The 18,315-nt window shown below is 45.9% G+C and overlaps 1 protein-coding gene and 1 pseudogene across 3 annotated transcripts in view; both read left to right on the top strand.

Annotated features, from left to right (window-relative positions):
- The window catches only part of Tanc1 (tetratricopeptide repeat, ankyrin repeat and coiled-coil containing 1), a 226,749-nt gene that overhangs the window by 22,061 nt on the left and 186,373 nt on the right, over positions 1–18,315 (top strand). For all 3 annotated transcript variants that reach the window (XM_055600204.1, XM_055600202.1, XM_055600203.1), the window contains exon 2: positions 12,435–12,542. The gene's annotated coding sequence lies outside the window, so the exon portion shown is untranslated. The remainder of the gene's footprint in view (positions 1–12,434; positions 12,543–18,315) is intronic.
- On the top strand, positions 9,389–9,587 carry LOC129671081 (small nuclear ribonucleoprotein G-like; annotated as a pseudogene).

Genomic DNA, 18,315 nt, shown 5'->3' with positions numbered 1-18,315 from the left:
TTCTTTCTTTCTTTCTTTCTTTCTTTCTTTCTTTCTTTCTTTCTTTCCTTCCTTCCTTCCTTCCTTCCTTCCTTCTTTCGATTTATTTATTTATTTTATGTATAGGAGCGCTCTGTCTGCATGTACACCTGCATGCCAGAAGAACGCATCAGATCATAATCATGGTTGTGAACCACCCTGTGGTTGCTGGGGATTGAACTCTGGACGTCTGAAAGAGCAGCCAGTGCTCTTAACCACTGAGCCATCTCTTTAGCCCCCATTTTGTTTTCTTTGTCCATGTTTATGTACGCCTTTCGGTGGCTCAGAGCATTACTCAACCATCACAGGCAATGGGCACCCAATGGTCTGCCTCACCCATGGGCTGCCCTACTGTCAAATCAGTGCCAAAACTCTCATTCACTTCTGTCTAATGACCTAGAAACTGAACCTAACCTTCTTGAAGCGTAATGGCACCCTAGTGACAGCTGGGCCCTTCTGCATCCATTGGCAATCTAGAAGATGCCCCCAAAGACATGTTCACAGTCCAGTCTGAGGAAAACAATTCCTCAGGTAAGGCTCCCTCTTCCTGGGTGTGTTGACAGCTAAGGTCAGCCTCACAAATGGGCTGTAGCTAAAGCAACTGCAGTAGCAGCAGATGGAAATACCCATCACTTTGCGCAGTTTGAGGGAGATGGGTAGCTTGCAGGCAGAAGGAAGTCCTGAGAGTTGCCCTGGGAGCCCAAGGTGGGATTATTGGTGATGCTCTTGCTGGAAGAACGGAGACTTGATCCTTTGGGTGATGGAATCTCTGAGAGGCTGAAGGGAAGGGACGTGGTCACATTTCCTTTCTGTGGGCTGGTAGGAGGGAACGAAGGTTCAGGAAGGGAGAAGGGAGGCCAGGAAGCCAGTGAGACTCTTGTATGGTGAAGAGAATAACTTGAACTTGGGTAAGTATGGGTAGCATGGAGAGTGTAAAAAAATGAAATCAGTGATCAGTTGGTGGATACACAGCAGAAGAAGAAAGAATGGTCCAGAGTGCTGTTGAAGGGTTAATGGGAGTGATGGTGATGGAGGACCAGAGTGTGGGAGTAGAACGGGCTCTGCCCTCTGGGAGCGAGAGCAGTTTGGGTGTGCAACGCTAAGATACCTGTTTGGCGGTCTAGGTAGAGAGGTTGGCGGTCTAGGTAGAGAGGTTGGATCTTGGCCGGTGCGGTTTGGGTGGAGTTCTTGAGAAGCTGGACCTTGACAATAGGCTTTAGAAGCAGGATGGAGGAAGGCAGGCAGGCCTTCTGCCTGAGAGGGGGATGGGATTAAGATGCAGCCCGAGGAGTGAAATGTTAATACCTACATGTGAGCTCCTGGTTAAAACATAAATGTGGTGTTTCCTAGGATTAACAAGACAATACAAACATTATGAATCTGGGACAGGAGAAAGCCTTGCTTTTCCAGGCCCTTTTGTACTGTTTGGCCGTTTATATTATTTTATTTTTTTTACATTTGTATTTAAAAAAAAATGAGAGGACATACTGTAAAGAAATGATTAATGTTATACATTATCAGGTGAGCTGGAAACCAAGAGCAGAACATAAAAATAACCTGTGCTGCAGTCTGTGATGCTGTTCTGCATAATTCTAGGTTACTTCATGCTCTGACAATAATACCATTCATGGGGGTTTAGAGTTCCCACCTCTCACGTACATTATTTCAGTCAGGATTAATCACGCCTCCATCTGTGCTCCCAGCAATTAAAATATTTTAAGAATTATAAATGTTAAATGATGCTCGGCAAAGTTTGGGAAAGGGGAGGAAAGAATAAATACCATTATGTGTTAAGGCAGCGGCCATAACTCCCTTCCCTTCTAGCTTCTGTGCATCTTTAGAAACACAGTCACAGCCAAAGTCTGGGTGACTTAGGGGCTCTTTGTTTTGTAGGGCGCCACTGATTTTCCAGGTGTTGGATAGTTCCTGGTGTTTTTAGTGTCTGGGTCTTTGCTTGCTACCCCACCCCACCCCCAAGCTTTCTGTTCTAGTCAGGTTGTTTTTGGCCTAGTTGCTCATCTCTCTCTCTAGATACTTGGGGTCAGCATGGTCTCTTTGTCTTCAGAATCAGGGCACTGAGAAAGATCTCAGCAGGTACTCTGGAAAGAATAGATGCTCATTTTAGGCTTTGCAGCACATTGTAAAGGTGGAGATGCAGATATTTTGGGTAGTTTGCAGCCAGGAGGAGAGTCAGGAAGACAGCTACATGCAAGATGCTGGACTCAAGCGCTCTCTTGACCTAACCGAGCAGCCTTTCCAGTGTCCTGAAAATCAGAGTCTTCCGTAGGTTTTACCGGGGAAAGATGATTCAGCATGTGGCATGAATGAACTAGGATTTTGACTTTTTTTTGAGAAGCTTAAGAGCTGTCTTGTGTTCTGGAGCTGATGAGGCCATGCCCCAGCGTCATGTTTGACAAGCTTTGTGCCCTTGAGCAGGTCACATGGATCTGGGCCTTCCTGTCGTAGAGTGGTGTGTCACGTCACACAGGTGTAATGTATTTGGGGTATCAGTTTCTGCAGGGCTGTTGTAAGTTCAGATGCTAAGAACTGCGTTAGTTATTTTTCTGTTGCTGTGGTAAAATGCCAGTGCAACTTAAGGAAGAAAGAGCATATTTTAGCTTACGGTTTCAGAGGGATTGAGGGTTGATGATGGCAGAGGAGAGGCCTGGTGGCCAGAGCAGCTTGCTGGGAGCCCACATCAGGGAACTGGCTAATCTTGATTGTTACCTTGACACTGGGAGGGAGGGGCCTTGAGGAATTGCCTGCATCAGCTTGGTCTGTGTGGCATTTTCTTGATTGCTAAATGATGTTGGAGGGCCCAGCCGTTCCTGGGCAGATGGCTTGAATAAGAAGGGGAGCTGAGTATGAGCCTGGAGGCTTGTGAATAAGCAGCGTTCCTCCATGGTCTCCGCTTCAGTTCCTGCCTCAAGCTCCCTGCCACTGCTTTCCTCCGAGACGGGCTGTGTGGTGGAAGTGTAAATAAAGCAAACCCTTTCCTTCCTCAGGTTGGTTTTAAGTGTTTTATCAGTGACGGAAGCTAAGTTAGAACAAGGAGGCAGCTCTTTATGGGGTGGGGGGAGTGAATGGAAATGAGGACATGGCCACCTAGGTATGGTTGAGGAGGAGAGTTCAGCCGGAGGCATCTGGAAGAGTCCAGACTGAACTGGGCCATGAGAAAAGAAAGAGGTGGGAAGAGAAAGATGGAGAGAGAAGACCAAAGGGCACAAAGAAATAAGAGAGAGAAGAACCAAGAACTGAGGACCAGCAGGACAAAGAACCAAGAGAGTGTGTGGCCAAAATGGCAGGTTTTTATAGGAGTGGGAAGCTGGGGGAAGGGAAGTGAAGCCCTGGGCTGGAGAGGCTTAGGTTACGGGTGGGATGAGAGGTGCTGAGAGGGCCCCCAGGTACTGCGCCTGCTGCCGCCTGCATGTCCTTTGGCTTGTTGAATGGGTACTGCAGTCCCCATAGACTCACGTGTTTGAATGCTTGGCCCAGAGGGAGTAGCGCTGTTAGGAGGTGTGGCCTTGTTGGAATAGGTGTGGCTTTGCTGGAGGAAGTGTGTCACTGTAGAGGCGGGCTTTGAGGTCTTAACCTGTTCAAGAGTGGCCTAGTGTGGCAGTCTCCTCCTGCTGCCTGTGGATCTAGAACTCTCAGCTGCTTCTCCAGCACCCTGTCTGCCTGCATGCTGCCATGCTTCTTGCCATGACAATAATGGACTAAACCTCTGAACTGTAAGCCAGCCCCAATTACAAGTATTTCGTTATAAGAGTTGCCATGGTCCTGGTGTCTCTTCAGTGATAAAACTCTGAGACTATTACTGTTTTTAATCACTTAATGTGACAAATTTACAAATTACACTTTATTATAGGTGTGTGTGTATGTGTTTGTGTACATGGATACGCTGAGGATTTTGACATTCGTTGGGATGTATCCTTTGGAGAAAGGGGTTTTTTTTTGAAAGGGGTTTTATTAAATGGCACCATCACATTTATGTTCATTTTCAACGTATGCAATACATATCTTTTAAAATTTTACCTTATTTTTGTGTGTGGGTTGGGAGCACCACAGCACGCATGTGGAGGCCAGAGCATGACTTGCATGAGTAGCTCTCTTCTTCTACCATGTGAGTCTTGGGGGCCGAACTCAGATTGTCAGGCCGCTCAGCAGGTGCCTTCACCTGTTGAGCCTTCTCACCAGCTCTTGCATTATGTATATTTTTACACACATATAGTATGCAAGATAATGCCCATTTAAGTGCGCACGTGTGTGCTTGCGTGAACATGCCCTTGCACGCACAGACACACAAAAAGAATCTAGATGACATTTGTTTGGTAGGATTGGACACTTTTTCTTTTAAAAATGACTTTTAATGCTATTTGTCATATTCCATAATTATGTACATATTTTATATAACACATATGTTATCTATGTGTTATATATATATATGTTCTCTTGAGATAGGGTATCTCTGTGTAGCCTTGGCTGTCTTGGAACTCATTCTGTGGATCAGACTGGGCTTGAACTCAGAGATTGAAATGCCTCTGCCTCCCAAGTGCTGAGATTAAAGGCATGCGTCACCACCACTGGACTCATAATCCTATATTTTAATAAGCACAAAATGTTCTTCTCAATCTTAGAAAAAATGAACTTAGCCAGGAATAGTGGTGTACACCTTTAGTCCCAGAACCTAGGAGGCAGAGGCAGGGGGATCTCTCTGGGTTTGAGGACAGATGGGGCTACAGAGTGAGACCCTGTCTCAACAAAGAAACCTCTTCTTCCCAAGTTTCACCTTAAAAATTGTCATTAAATTTTTCATTGGGGGCTGGAGAGATGGCTCAGTGGTTAAGAGCACTGGCTGCTCTTTCACAGGACCCGGGTTCAGTTCCCAGCACCAACATGGTAGCTCACATCTGTGTGTATCTCCAGTTCTGGGGGATCTGACACCCTTACACAGACGTACACGCAGGTAGACCACCAATGTACCTAACGAAAGAAAAATTTAAACATTGCTTTCCAAAATCCTCTTTAGGGTTGTCTTGCTGTCCTGAGCCCTAGTGTGGCTAGGGTGCTCAGCTGTGACAGATGATGTGGTAGATGTCTACAGTGAGTGCTGTAAGCTTAGGGGACAGGACTTGGCTTCTCTTCACCCTCCCAGATTCTTAGGCTAGGTACAAGTCAGGTTGACCAAGAACAGATTAGCAGGGAAATCCATATAATGCATAGAAGTATAGGAGGCTGTCTCACCAAGCAAGAGACAGTGAGTGAGATCATTGACACTTCCATGGCGCAGTAGGCATGGGTGGGGTGGGGTGGGGAGGTGGCTTCCAGTGGAGACTGCCTTGTAATTCACTAAGGCCTCTGGTGCAGTGATGGCTGTTGGGAGCAGCTTTCTTGCTGCTACCTCTTTCCTCTTTGGATGTCTGATCGCTTACAGAAGGAGAGCTTCTCCGAATAACCCACTCAGACTGCATGCAGAGGTGTGGTGGTCTCCGGCAGCCGTGTTCTGGGTGACACACCCAGAGCCCAACGGCAGCATCACATCATTGAAAGCGTAAAAGAGGAAATCATTTTAACATGAAGAACTTTCCTATTGGCACAGGAAGAGGATACACTGTATAGATCGAATTTTAACCAGAGATTCTGTCTCAGAACATCAGAAATGATAAGCTGGCCGAATCTGGCCAAATGAACAGTTTTTTATTTTATGATTTGTAGATCAAATAATGATTTCAGTTATTTTTGCAGTGAACTGAGAAACCGTCTTCATTGGGTGGGAGAGGGGTAGGTGGGGGAGGAAGGGGAGAGGAGTGATGGCATTAAGAATGCAGACTAGATTGGTCAGGCCTCCCTGGAGAGGAAGCAAGGTCTCAGTGTCTGCTTTAGTTAGAGATTTCTGTCTTTGGTGCAGGGTCGCATATAGTTGAGTCTGGCCAGGCACTTGGAGTTTTGTCTCAGTCTCACAGCTGTTGTCTTCAGTGCTTTGGGAATGGAGAATATGGTTTTTGGTTGTTTGATTTTGGGTTTTTGAGACAGGATATGCCCATTTTTTGAGCTTGTCTGTGTAACGGAGGCTGGCCTCGAACTCCTCCTGATCCTCCTGCTTCTAACTCCTAAGTACTGGGATTACAGGCATGTGCCACGGTGACTTGGCTACGCTTCAGATTTTAACCTTGAGGTGTTGGTATTATGTATGAGTTACATTTGAGTAAGAATGATCGCTACTTTTGGAATGACTTGATCGGATGTCTTTTAAAGCTTTATTTCTTTCTAAGTAGAAAGAAAATAACGTGTATGTGCCTGTGTGAGCACGTGTGTACCAAGCACACATGGGAGCCCTGGCAGGCCAGAAGAGGGTGTCAGGTACGCTGGAACTAGAGTTATCTGCAGTTGTGACAGCCACCGGGTATTGAACCAAGGCCTTGTGCCTTCTAGGTAAAGACACCATCATTGAGCTGTGAGTGGCTGGGTACTGACTTTTCTTTCTGGTTGTGAGGACTCAAGGGATGGCACGTGTAACCACACCTTGCCTTGTGTTCAGCACGTACCAGTTCTTCCCATGGTGTCTGTGTGAGGTTGGCCTTTGTTTTTGTCAAGCCCCGTGTGATCTGGGGCTAGAGGTGGCTGTCAACTGGGCTCAGTGTTATGCACTGAAAATGAGAATGAAAGTGAGCATTAGGCTTTACGGCCTTTAGGCCTTCAGCAGAACAGAAGGTTACTGTGTACTGTGATAGCTTCTGTCACAGAGCACTTTTTTGTAGGGGGTGGGCTGCAAATTCCAGTGTAAAAATTTTAAACCCAGTAACAGCCACTTGAGCTTTATTAGACCTGGTGGAGACAGATTACCCACTAACTCTCTCTTGCCCCCAAGGGTGTAGCCAGAAAGGCAGGTGAGGGGCTTCCTGTGGACCTTAGGGCCCAGGATCTTCTTAGATTTTCATGGGTAACGAAACATCCTCAAGGCAGAGGGATACTTCCTTCTCCGGCCTTCATTTAAACCTTTTCTAACCTTTTAAGTTTGGCTTTCTTAGGACTGGTTCTAGGCAGCCCCCAGTTGCGCTCTGTAGAAAGTGGTGATGCACTCTGACCTACTTTTGAGGTGTTCCTGCTGGGTAACAGTGGCCTGAGCACATGCCCCTTGGACCTTTGCTTTGTTCCTTGCATTTGACTAGCCTTGCCCTGGAAACTGCTCCTAGTTCACAACACAGCTGCTGATTCTTCTTTCCCCTCCTCTCCCCTCCCCTCCCTTCTCCTCCCCTCCCTTCTTGTTCCTTCCCTTCCCCTTCTCCTCCCCTCCGTTTCCCCCCTCCCTTTCATCTCTTTCCCTGTCCCCTTCCTTCTTTCCCCTTTCCCCTTTTCCTTCCTTTCCACAGACTCTCGCTCTCTCTGTGTAGCCCCAAAGGGCTTGGAACTTCCTCTGTAGACCAGGCTGGCCTCAAACTCACAGAGATCTGCCTGCCTCTGCCTCCTGCATGCTGGTATTAAAGGCATGCACCACTGAGCTGGTTTTCTTCTTTGCTGAGAACAATTCTCAGTGTATTTTTTTTTCTCTCACTCCTTTTCATGTCAATGTCCTTGTGTTCTTTAATTATTTTTTTCTACTTGCAAATACTCATTTATTGATTTATTGTTGTTGAAAATATTTTTTTTCATAATATAATATAAGCTCAGTGTCTTGAAAGAATCTTCCTGTATGGTTTCCCACATAGCAGACAGGCTTTTTAATTTTAATTTAAGGACAAGGGGGAAAAAAGGAGCTTAAAAATAACTTTGTATGTGTCCTTCAATGTCTTTCCCTTCATAGACATATGCTAAATGGCATGCCATTCTTTTTTTGTTATTTAGCTACATTTTTTTTTTTTGTACACAAGTGTGGTATATTTTTACCTCATACCAATATGTGTTCAAATGATTTCCAACAGTTGTGTAATTTGTTTTTTAGTCTGTTAGGAGTAATATTAAATTTTTAACTATTATTAATGAACTTTATGTAACACTCTGAGAGAAATTGTCTTTCAGGTTTGGTTGAATTCCAGCCATTAAACTGCATTAAGTTAACATAAGATGAAATCTGTGCCGCTTGTCCATCTTTCTAATAGCTGAGCATCTCTGTGTTCCAGAACTGAGCTAGGTGCTGGGCAAGCCCCGCAGGTCAGAGAATTGTAGCATTAAGGGTAAAGCAGAACACGTGTGCCCCAGGAGTGTTGCCAGGGTTGTGCACAGCAGGCTAGTTAGATTAGGCACGGGAGAAGTAAGTGGATTCAGATCTGGTTAGATCAGACACTAGGCAGTAGCTCTGTAGCTCTGTGAGCGTGCCATGTGTGTGCTGAGAGGCAGACAGTGGCAGAAGAGTCTAGCTGTGACACTGAAGATCTGGCACACAAGGCACAGGGACCTACTTCACTTTGATGAATGGGGTTTTGAGTATTAATCTAATGGCAAAAAACAAAAACAAACACATTGCACTCTAGCTGGCAAAGATGCTCATGGCGTACGGGTCCTTCAGTGTTTTCCTTTTCTTAGGCATATGCTAAATGGTATGCCATTCTTTTTGTTGTTGTTATTTATCTACATAATTTCTTTGTACACAATTGTGGTATATAGCTATATTTTATCACATCCCAATATGTGTTCAAATGATTCCCAGTGATTGTGTGTAAGGCCGGGATGACTTGGAGACCCAGGTGTGGGCTTAAGTAAATACTGACCCGTAAAGAGTTGATAAGTACATGTGTGTAAGTGATACACGCAGCCATGACGCTCTGTTAGTGATAGATACACCCATATCGTCATTCCACCGGTGCCACTCTCCAGTGACCCAGACTTCTTGGAAAAATGTGTAATTATAGATCTGGAGCATCTTGTGTGGGCCAGAATTTAAGGAAGTGCTCAAAAAAAAGAAGAAAAAAAAAGGATTAAAGGACGTGTGCGTGTGAAGGGAAGAGGGAGCTCTTAATAGCCAGAGCTAACTTTAGCAACAGACTAAGTAGTGTGGCACCGCATAATAATCCAAAGCATAATGTGTGTGTTCACATGACGTGAAATTTATTCCAAGTCAGGAAATGCCTCTCTTCTGGGAGAATTTCAAATAATTGTTGCAGATACTTTTCCTTCAGGAAGCCAAGCTGAAGTTCCCGCTCCCTCCAGCTCAGCGAGGAGAGAGGATGGGAAGGGAGAAGAAAGCTTAGAGCCAAGCAGTCCAGGCTGACCTGGTCTTTAGCCATCCTGTGACGGTGTGGGCATACAGTGATTGTAGGACGTTCCTCTGCTGTCTCTCCAAACCCACAGCCAGGACAACCATTTAAAAAAAAAAGTCAGATGGGTCCACGCCTTTGCCACTGCACTGAGCTCGCTGAGGATTCAGTCAGTCACCATGAGGTAGGCTCACCCTTCGGAGCTGAAAAAATTTGTAGACAAGAAGTTATCAGTGAATACAGCGGGGCTTTGGTCCATTTGTGGTTGTTGGGTGTGTGGAGGTGACTGCTGGTGGGCAATGGAATAACACTGGAATGGTGGTCACCAGTGGAAATAGCGTCATGTTGGAAGCCTTGGAGGCTAAACTGGAACTGTGAATTCAGCAGAGGAGTTCACATCTCTTTCCAAAGACCATCTTTGACTATGCCATGGGATTGGGTCATGTACATTTTCATTTTCATGTAAAACTTTTTTGCTAAATAAACTTTTTTATATTAAAAAAAAAAAAAAAAGCCAGACAAACCCCATAGAGGACCATTTTACGAAATATGTGACCAGTGCTCCTCGACACTGGGATTTTCCTCTCGAATTATCGAATATCTGCCCATCTCCATCTTATTTTAGAGAGTCCTTTAAAGGTGCAAATGGCAGCGCACAGGCCTCCCCCAATACCACCCAGCCTGTTTACAGAACAGTCCCTTTTTTAAAATGTTTTTATTGGTACATATTCATTATATGTAATAGTGGGTTTCATTATGACGTTTCCATATATGTAATGTGACATATTCTGTCAGAATTCTGTCTCATCCAACCCCCATTTTGTTCCCCTCCCAATACCACTAGTCTTTTTCCTCTTCCCTAGCCTTGCACGGTAGCTGTCCAGGAGGTCCCACGCTTCACAGCTGACACTGCATCTGTGGTTGTGCCCTGTGGAGTGTGGAGGATGAAGGGTTTAAGAGGATGAAGGTTTTGCTCCGTGTCCTAGAGTGATGAAAGGTGTGTGTGGTCATCTGAGCCTGTTTGACTGACGTTTAGCTGTGCCGTGGGCACTGGGATACTGTGGGGTCTGTGAGTGTCCCGGAAATAATAGTTGTCTTGTAGTGGGGCTGAGGGGACTGTACGGGATGGGAGTGCGGGCTGGGGCAGTAGTGTGTTGCAGTACAGCCTTTATCTGAGGAGAGCCTGAGGCCTCGCTATGCTACACCCTTCTTCCCTTTTCTGGGGTCGCCCGGGGAAAGAGGATGCTGAGGAGAACAGCTTTAGCTTTGGAAGGGGCCAGGAGGATGGTCCATCCGATAGTGCAGTTATGCAGAAAGGACAGCAGTCACCCCAAAGCCCACAGAGCTGGGGCTGTGCCCAGAGGATGGCCTTCCAGCTGCCAACAGTGGCCCTATTCAGTTTGGATGCATAATGATTTCAAAACTAATCAGGAACCAAAGCCCGAGGCTGGAGACAAACACAAATATCTTGTTGACCGAGCAAACATCTAGGTTTTGTCAGATAGGAAGTTACTGAGGAAGGTCAGAGTGATGTAATGGTGTGTGCTATGCTTTCATCCTCAAACAGATGGGCCCCTGAGGTACCATCTGCAGCTCCCTGGGCCCTTTGAAATCATTTCCTATAAATGAAATTGTCATAAGTCACTATTGAGAAATTGGTGTGGTAGGCATACCAGAAGGAAAACTAGACAAAGGAAGGAAATTTCCACTGCAGCCAACCGTTTCCCCTTTCTCCCTTTGCCTCCCTGAGATTTATTATTTCTGTCAGCTTTCTTGTATAGCATGTGGCTATTGTTGGTGTCACACAGTGGTCATCCAACATAAACTTCCCTTTCTCCTCTCGGCTCGCACAACTGCCTCTTACCTTACCAAAGCCAGTGTCAGATGGCACTTTGTATAAGCTGTGCTGCTATTTTTGGTTTTTGTTGAGGAGGAAGTAATGTTTTTGTTTCTGGTCTTTTTTTTTTTTTTCTTTCTCCATCAAAGGAATATATTTGCTCTGGGAAGGCAAGGGCAGGGAATGTTTCCTAATCTAATTCAGAGAAAGAAAATGTACAGCATTGCTCATAAGTGGTGGGTTTATGAGTCTTAATTGAAGTTTTTAATAAACCATCTCAACAAAACATCAGAGTGGAAAGCAGGGTCTGCAGTACTCATTGGCTTATTTATTGAGCAGTTCATGCCAGGCATAGCTCTGTGCCCTGGTGAAGAGGCACAATCAGTAGGAAGTAGTGAAGTGTTCTTAGAGGTGTGCAAAGGGCTGGAGGCAGGAGGAGGAGTGAGGACCAGCTCTTTGGAGGAGATGCTCTTTGTGCTGTACTTCTAGGGACTGTGTAGGTGAGGGATGGGGTCTGGCAGAGGGCGACATCCCTGAGTGACCTGTGGGCCCAGCCCAGCGGGAGTCCAGGCAGGCTTGGATTGTAAATGTCTGGTGTACTTATCTAGGTTGGGGCAGAAGGGTGTGTACAATGGTCCAGGCCTAGAAGAGAGTCCCAGGGAAGCTTGGGGAGGTGCCTGGGGCTGAATCCTAGTGAGGAGCAGAGAGGCAGGGAGGTGGGGCATAGTGGCTTTGCATTTCCGGGTGGAGTGGGAGGGAGTGAGGAAAGTGCGGGGCAGTTGTCCAGGGCAATTGGAGGGGCCTTTTTCTTAGTCATTTTGAAGGCCTCATCTGGGTCTGAGAATTCCAGGGCTCTAGGCAGCAGCACAGATTCTTTCTGAGGGCCTTTTAGAGTGTAGATGTGAAGCTGAATCCTGGTCTGATTCCTGCCTTGTGACCAGTGAAGAAGACTGGATGGAGAATGAGGAGAGAGATGGCTAGGGGACCGCGGTGGATGACTAGTGGAGGAATCTATGAGGTCTGAGTGTGAAGAACAGGACACATTCTAGGACCACCAAAGGGCCAGGACCTTGGGAGAGGGACTCTGTGCCGGCCGGAAGGGGTGGAACTTGTGGGAAGCAGAGGATGACACTGTTGGCTACAAAGTGTGCCTGGTAATAAAGCACAGATTCCTGAGCGGGAGGTGGGTATGATGAAAGACAGTCAATTCAGGTGCTGGGCTCGGCTCTAAGGGCTCTCAGGTGTCAGGACAACAGCACCTCAGTAGCTCATCCCTGCCTACTGATGGGGCATGGAGGCCTAGAGAGGGGAAGAAACTGCTCCAGGCCACAAGGTGAGGCAAGAATTGGAGTTGGTATTCTAATCCAGATTGTCCTTGTTCCTTTTAGGAGCTGACTATTGGACACAGACATATGGTAAAAGGACAGGAGAGAGAATTGTGACTTAAGCACCCCCATACCGTGTTCCCCCGGTGAATGAGAAGGTACCGGAAATAGGTAGGTGCCCGCCGAGAATTGGGGGTAGAGGGTTATATGACATGTGTAGGGGAGCACCAAAGGAGGAGTAGTCGTCACACGTGGCTAGAGGGGCAGTGGGCTGGAGAAGTTCACTTTGTCTAGGCCTGTGTCTGAGCCGGTGCTTCGTTGGCTGAGCCGGTGAGTTCATGTTCAGAGACAGAATTCCAGCAGCAGGTGGAAGCACTCTGTTCAGATGTGATGGCTAAGGACCGTGCGAGCATGCATCTGTACCACTGTACCAACTGCAGGCTTACAAGTGGTAAACTGTTTCCGTCATAGAAAATACAATCGTGGGGTCTGGTGAGATGGCTCAGAGGTTAAGAGGACCCGGGTTCAATTCCCAGCATCCATATGACATCCCACAACTGTCTGTAACTCCAGTTCCAGGGGATCCGACAACCTCACAAAGACATATATGCAGGCAAAACACTAAGGCACATAAAGTGAAAATAATGAAAAAGTGCGCTAGTGGAGGGAGGGAATGGTAGCCACCCCCAGTTATAAAACCTCTTCCTTTGCGCTGTGGGCACTTAGCAAATATGTGAATGAATGCAGGGGATTTTGCTAAGTGCTGTATGCATCGTTTTCATTTAATCCTCATTTTGAGGGATGAGGTCAGCCCCGCTGCGCAGATTGAGCGGCCCTAGTCTAAAGGGATTATATAACTTGCCTAAGGTTGCACATTCAGAAAGTGGTGAGGCTGGGGCTGTTGGATGCTCCCGCCCCTACGCAGGGAGCTAAAAACCAGAGAGAAGATTCTGGAAACTGTAGGGGGTGGGGGCTGTGAGTAGTGGTAAGAGGAATGGTTGATGAGGAGGGGAAGGTGGGAGGAGGCACGTGGGTCAAAGTGTGATGGAAGAGCCTGGTCTCGGTGTCTGGACTGGGCAGGGCTGCAGTAGAACTGTCAAGGTTATAGTGTGTGGAGGAGTCTGCTGCCTGCAGATGACTAGTTGCTAGTAGATTCTTCCCGGACTGGGACCTGTGGCTGGACAGGACGGATCTGAGCTACTAAATGGCTCACCTGTCCCCCTTTCTCATGCTCCCCCTGACTGCACCTCCTTACTGCCACCCTCCATGGGGGCAGCTGTATCCACTGAGTCTGCAGTCAGAACCTGATAGTGCATGGAGATGGGTATAGGGAGGAGGAGGCCTGAATATTTCTCTGCTGCCTGTAGCCAAGCCTGGATGTGAAGTCAGGTCCCACTTTGTAGACCGTCGGCAAACTGAGACCTCCTGTCATGGGTTTTCTTTCTTTTTGGCAGACTAGTGTGGAATGACTCTATTAGGAATTGAATGGTTATAGGTTCCTTGTGAACATTTTTGAGGTTGTAACCTAGAACGAGTGAGGCATGTCCAGTCTTAATGCTGTTTGTGATCACTGTGATATTGGTACAAAGGTGTCTTGGGTACTTGGATTGAGTGAGGTGTTTATGGTGAACCCTAAGCTGTTTATGAGGGAAGTACTCCCTGGAGTTGCTCTTATCATCTTCCTTCATGTGTTTGCTTTGGACCCAGTGGGGTTCATTTAGCCTCCTGGTTGGTGGTTTTTGAAATTCTGTGCTGAGCGGTGGGCTGTGTTGAGGATGCTTCCTGTGAACCGAAGGTGACTGTAGCAAACCAAGTCTGTGATTATGCAATCATTCTGAATCAATAAAAACATGGCTTGTGGCAGATCCTGCAAGGGCAGCCTGGAAATGAGCAGTGTCGTGAGGGATTGAGTTGTGCTGCAGTTGAATTTTGCAGCTGTCAGAGTCTCTGCAGTGCCTGCCCGGCCTGTCGGCTGTAACCTCCAGGTGTAAACAGACCTTTGTCAGCATCATTGAGATGCTCTGAGGATCCTGACAGTGCTCTGTGGGCTGCTGTCCATCATTTGCCAGGTCGTGCTTTCTGGCTGTGAAGTTTTACCCCCAGTGGCTCCCAGGATCTGTAGAGCTTTGCAGCAAGGAGAGGTAGAGGGTATCTTGGCTCACTTGGGTCCTGTTTTCATCAGTAGTTTGTGTCCTTGGCTTTTCATCAGCTAAGACACATCGAGAGGCCAGGTAAAACTTGCCTTTAAAACAGGACTAAAGAAACAGTTACTAAAGAAGTCCTTCATTGTGTAAAATAACTATGGCTGGTTTGGGGGCTAGGGCTGTAACTCAGTGGTAAAATACTTGCCTAGCATAGATGGGCTTCTGGGTTTGATTTCAGTCCTGCCCCCCTTCCTCCAGGCGGAGCTAATATTATAATAACTTAATCTTCCTTGCTTCTTGGAATTACTTAATGGGCTTTTGCAAGAGGATTTTTTTTTTTTCACTCCTTTATCTCTCAGCCAAGACCATTCCTGACACTGAGAGTGAATTGAATTTAGATAGGAATTCCATGGCGCAGGGGGCGGGGGCAGCGTTGTCTGACCCACTCAAAGCCACACCGTTAATATTTGTTCAAGGCTGTGAGAATTGGTAGAATTGGTAGACAGAGTAGCAGGGACGATGGCTTGCCCCAGAACCTCTTCATTGAAAACAGTATTTGGGGAAGCTGGGGAGACAGTAAGGGGTTAAGGTCACCTACCGACCTTAAAGATCTGTGTTAGGCTCCCAGCACCTGCATGCGCAGCTTACACAGCTGCCTGTAGTTGAAGCTACAGGGGCTCTCACGCTCTCTTCTGGACTTGGCAGGGGTCCGTGCTCATGTACACATACCCTCTCCATACCACATATACATGTAATTAGAAAAATATTTGAGACTCTTTTGGATATATGCCTAGAGTGGTATAGCTGGATCTTGAGGAAGCGCTATTCCTAGTTGTCTGAGAAAGCGCCAGATTGCTTTCCAGAGTGGTTGTACAAGTTTACATTCCCACCAGCAATGGAGGAGGGTTCCCTTTTCTTCACAACCTCTCCAGCATGGGTTGTCTCTTGAGTTTTTCATCTTGGCCATTCTGATGAGTGTAAGGTGAAATCTTAGGGTCGTTTTGATTTGCATTTCCCTAATGGCTAATGAGGTTGAGCATTTCTTAAAGTGTTTCTCTGCCATTTGATATTCCTCTGCAGAGAATTCTCTGTTTAGCTCTGTACCCCATTTTTTAATTGGATTACTTGATTTTTTGCTGTTTAACTTCTTTAGTTCTTTATATATACTGGATATTAGCCCTCTGTCAGATATAGGGTTGGTGAAGATCTTTTCCCAATCTGTAGGCTGTCGTTTTGTTCTGAGGCACAGGGGTCTTTCCTGAGACTGCTATTCCAACCAAGGACTATGCATGGAGATAGCCTAAGACCCCTGCACAGATGTAGCCCATGGCAGTTCAGTATCCAAGTGGGTTCCATTGTAATAGGAACAGGGACTGTCTCTGATATAAACTGATTGGCCTGCTCTTTAATTACCTCCCTCTGAGGGGGAAGCAGCATTACCAGGCCACAGAAGAAGACAAAGCAGCCACTCCTGATGAGACCTAATTGACTAGGATCAGAAGGAAGGAAAAGAAGTCCTCCCCTATCAGTGGACTTGGGGAGGGGCATGCAGGCAAAGGGTGGAGGAAGGGAGGGATTGGGACAGGAGGAGGGAGGGAACCACAGGGGGATACAAAGTGAGTAAAGTGTAATTAATAAAGAAAAATAAAAATAAATTAAAAAATAAAAAATTAAAAAAAAAGAAATATTTAAAAAATTTAAGAAAGATTCTAAAAAAAGGTCAGTGTTGAATATAGAAGTGTCTTGAGTCTTAAAAAGTATAAAAGTTTTCTAAAAGGATGCTTTCATGGGCTGGAGCAGCAGTTCTCAACCTGTGGGTTGTGACCCCTTTGGGGGTCAAATGACCTTTTCACAGGGATTGCCTAAGACCATCAGGAAAAAAAACAAACAAGCAAACAAAAAAACAACAGATATATACAGTACGATTCAGAAATGTAGCAAACTTAAATAGTTATATGGTTGTATAGAAATAATTTTATGGTTGGGGTTGCCACAACATGAGGAACTGTACTAAAGGGCCCCAGCATTAGGAAAGTTGAGAACCACTAGGCTGGAGAGGTGGCTCAGTGGTTAAGAACGCTTGCTGTTCTTGCAGAGAGAACATGCATTTGGTTCCCAGTACCTGTGTAAGGCAGCTCAGAACTGTTTATAACTCCAGTTCTAGAGGAGAAATGCCCTCTCCTGGCCTCCCAAGTTTTCTTTCCTACATGCACATGGCACACATACCCATAAAATAAATAAATCTTTAAAAAAGAGTTTTCACCTTAGCTGGGCGGTGGTGGCACATGCCTTTAATCCTAGCACTCAGGCAGCAGTGGCAGGTAGATCTCTGAGTTCAAGTCTAGCTTGGCTTACAGATTGAGTTCCGGGACAGCCAGGGCTACCCAGAGAAACTCTGTCTCAAAATACAAAGAAAGAAAGAAGGAAGGAAGAAAAGAAAGGAAGGAAGAAAGGACAAGTAAAGAAAGGAAAAAGAAAAAGTTTCCCCTACCTATTAAAAATCTTAATCATTCTAGAAAAATGCACACAATTTTACGTATTTTAAATGTTAAAAGCATTAAGTGATTAAAAACTTAGAACAATTCATATATAAGTACTACATACATGTGTTTGAAAATTTGTCCTAGGTGTCATTTATTTTTAAGAGCTGTCTCATTGATTATTTTAATTTTAAAATAAAGACCACACACACACACACACACACACACACACACACAAATATTTGTATGCCTGTGTGTGTACTTCAGTGGGTGTATGTGCACCACTTGCATGCAGGAACCGTTGGAGGTCAAAACGGGAATTGGGTCTTCTAGAACTAGTGATACAAGTAGTTATTAGCCACCGTGAGTGCTGAGAACTGACCTGGGTCCTGTGTAAGCAAAAGTACCATTCATAGCTAAGGCATTTCTCTAGCTGCCACCTCTGTCTGTCTCTGTCTCTGTCTCTCTGTCTCTCTGTCTCTCTGTCTCTCTCTGTGTCTATCTATGGAGCTGTCTCTAAGAGTAGGCCTGAATAAAAGTAATTTTAACTATATAGTAGGAAAGCCAGGAATGAAGTATGATTTTTAGGGGTAAGAATGTTGTGTTACTATCTAAACCGTGTGAATACAAAACATTTTAAGACCCCAGCTATAGTATGTTGATTTCTTTGGAATTGTCTATAGAACACTATGGTAATTTGTGTAAGAACTGTCCCCCATGGGCTCAGGAATTGGAACACTTGGCTTCCCAGCTGGTGGCACTGTTTGCTGTGATGCTGCAGCCTTCCTGGAGGAAGTGTGTCATTGTGGGTGGGCTTTGGGGGTTTATAGCTCACTCCCTTTCCAGTTCCCTTTCTCTGCTTCATATCTGTGGTTGCTTCCTGCTCTGGTCACCATGGTTCTGGCTTGCTGTTGTGAGGGCTCTGAGAACTCCGAAACCTTATACCAGAACAGTCTTTCTTCTGGAAGTTGCTGTTGGTCATGGTGGTTTTTAATTTTTTTTTTCAGTTTATTGTATTTTATGTATATGGGTATTTCACCTGCATGCACAGAGAGGTGCACTGCTTGCATGTCTGGTGGGCTGGATCCCCCGGAATTGGGGTTGCAGACAGTTGTGAGCCGTCATGTGTGTGCTGGGAATTGAACCTGGGCCAGCTAGAGGAGCAGCCAGTGCTCTTTAACTGCTGAGCCATCTCTCCAGCCCCCAGTCCTGGTGTTTTGTCAGAGCAACAGAAGTCAATTTAGGAACAAAAGTGTTACCGTTTGTCCAGCAGCATTCATTCATTCATTCATTCATTCATTCATTCATTCATTCATTCAT

Source organism: Psammomys obesus, unplaced genomic scaffold (assembly GCF_907164565.1).
Source record: "Psammomys obesus unplaced genomic scaffold, mPsaObe1.curated_primary_1811, whole genome shotgun sequence".
Taxonomy (NCBI): Eukaryota; Metazoa; Chordata; class Mammalia; order Rodentia; family Muridae; genus Psammomys; species Psammomys obesus.
Note: the sequence above shows the minus strand (reverse complement) of the source record. Positions and strands in the feature narration are given on the sequence as shown.